Source organism: Poecilia formosa, unplaced genomic scaffold, assembly GCF_000485575.1.
Source record: "Poecilia formosa unplaced genomic scaffold, Poecilia_formosa-5.1.2 Scaffold350, whole genome shotgun sequence".
Classification (NCBI taxonomy): Eukaryota; Metazoa; Chordata; class Actinopteri; order Cyprinodontiformes; family Poeciliidae; genus Poecilia; species Poecilia formosa.
In genome coordinates this window covers 6,845-9,294 of record NW_006800289.1, presented here as the reverse complement: position 1 = coordinate 9,294, position 2,450 = coordinate 6,845, and the positions used below count along the sequence as shown (strand labels likewise).

Genomic DNA, 2,450 nt, shown 5'->3' with positions numbered 1-2,450 from the left:
TGACTCTCTGCTCTACACAGCTGGAAAAAAAAAAGTTACTTCTGCCCTTTCTGTACTAGGAGGAGTTTTAACTACAAAAACGCTTATATTAAGTTTTATGTCTTGGCCAGGTCTTCCTCATAAAACAGATCTTTGATCTCAGTGGGACTAAAATGGTAAAGGTTAAAGAAATGAAACAAAAACATTAAAACAAGACATTTTGAAACCGTAGCGTACCATGACCGCTCCTGGTTTCTGTGCACAGTCAGCGTTTTGTCTTCTTCTACTGGGATAAATGATGTTTGTGTTGCTGTCTCAGATGAGGAGGAAGCTAACTCTGCAGCCAACGGAGGTCACAGACTTCCACGCAGCCCCGGTGAGCCAAACCTCTCTTTATCTCTCTTTATTTGGTTGTTGTGATCATTTTATTTTATTTTTTACATATTTTTGCGTTGTTTGTCCTATGAGGAAACTCGTTATGTTGGCTAAGGAACGCTCTGCCAGTCCGTCTGGGAGATGATTCATAATTTTTGTGACGGAGGGAAAATCTTTTCCCATTAACCTTTTTGTTGTTCTCATGAAGCAGAACTCAAAATTTCCAGATGCTGATCTACAACTGACCTTTGCTAATCTTTGAATAAAACCTACTCAGTGTTTCTGCTTTTCAATGCACGTCCTTGTGTGTCAACAACAGAAAAACTCAAACTCTCGAGCAGAGAAGTACGCATTGTCTGGCTCATCAAACCTCAGAACGTGCCGCTGACGCCGTAGCGTGTCGTGTTTGCTTCCTCAGTCCCTGAGCGCGCCAAGCGGGCTCGATGTAAAGTTCGCTCAGAAGTGGTTCATCTCATCAGAGACATGGTGGACCGCACCAGCGCCAACTTTCTGCTGTTCCCGCCGTGTGAGGAAGTCCAGCGCTGCTCTGGCTGCTGCAACACCAAGGACATTCAGTGTGTTTCCAATTCCACAAGCACCAGAAACCTGACGGTAAATGAGCATGCTTGGTCATAACGATTAGCAAGTAGAAAGAGTTAAACCCAAAATTGGTTCCTGTCCCAAACAGACTTAGATGTTCAATTATTTCCCTTTGATTTAAGACGTTTGTTTCTGATATAAACAGGTATCTCCCAAAAGATAATAAAACAATGAGAAAGAAGCATTCTGTTGTTACATGCAGCCTTTTTAATAATCAGTAGAAAAAACTGTTAGCTTTAGAGCAATTACAGCTGTTTCATGATTGCTTTTTGTATATTTCAGCAGGTCTTTGACGCTTTATCTTTGGTGATGTTGGAAGGCCTTCTTACCGTCATCTTTAACTCCCTCTGGACTATTAGAAATTTTGAGCTTATCTGAAAGTAATTGAGAATAAGAACTGTAATTAATAGCAAAACATTTTTTGTAATGTTGAGAAAATAAATTTAAAATAAGCTAGTTTTAAAACCCAACATGTCTTGATTCAAATGGCCTAATTATAGTTTTAAAATCAGTAACATATTCTGGCTTTTTGACCTTTATTTTCCCTGTAGTTACAGGAGATGGTTTGCTAGGATCGTTTGACTTGCCTTTTGTCTGTATGGGAAACAATACAGTAGAAGTTATAGCTTTTCACACTCATCCATTCATGTCAGGTAAATGAATGTACGTCTTTGTTGTTCTGCAGTTTCTGTGTAAGTTCATGCGTTGTCTTATATTGGATTAAACTCTATAATTCTGTGATGTCAACACGCATTGTTGTTTTCCTTGTGGCTACACGCGGCCCGCCAGGAGGACCTGGGATTCAAAAGGAAGAGAGAAAGCCAATCTTTTTCCAAAATTAACTAATGTAGATATTCTTCCTTAACAGTAACTTTCTACATAAATTTAAAAATATATCAACAGGTGTTTAATTATAAAAAACACTAAGATTTTCTTAAAGATCACCTGACAAAAATTGAAATTAGTTTAGCTTGGTAACAACTTCCACATAAAAGAGTGTTGTTTTCCCATTAGTGCTTATACATTTTGCATTCACTGGCTGGAAAAAAGTAAGATTTGTAGTTCACAGCCAACCAAATGCCGACGAGGCTAGTCACTCATAAAATGTAAAAGATTTGCTCTGCATCTTTTTTCTCTGTGCTTTTCAAGTAGTTCACTCTGAGAAGCAACAGAAAATTGCAGCTCTGGTTATTTAACCTCCATTTGTTGCCTAGCAACAGCTCCTTTTTGAGTACAAAAAAGCAAACATTCAAAAGCATATATTCGTCATAGCGTCCCCACAAAACGTTTTTTTCTTTTTTTTTCTTGAACTCGGAGTACCTCCCAGTGACTCCCGTCTTCTTCTTCTCAACCTCTCCAGGTCACGAAGATCGTGTTCAACGAAAGACCCACTTATTCTAAGGTTGTGGTTTCGGTTGTGGATCACGTCGATTGCAGATGTCAGCCTACGCCGCGCCCCGCTGTGCTCAAGAACAAAGCCTCTCACAGGCTGCACA

The 2,450-nt window shown here is 39.5% G+C and overlaps 1 long non-coding RNA gene across 1 annotated transcript; it reads left to right on the top strand.

The window, feature by feature from the left end:
• Nucleotides 1-23: 23 nt before the first annotated feature.
• Nucleotides 24-2,330, top strand: LOC103153456 (uncharacterized). The gene is made up of 3 exons (XR_001658956.1): nucleotides 24-355; nucleotides 773-966; nucleotides 2,315-2,330. It is a non-coding gene; the product is annotated as an uncharacterized LOC103153456 (long non-coding RNA).
• The last annotated feature ends 120 nt before the right edge of the window (nucleotides 2,331-2,450 follow it).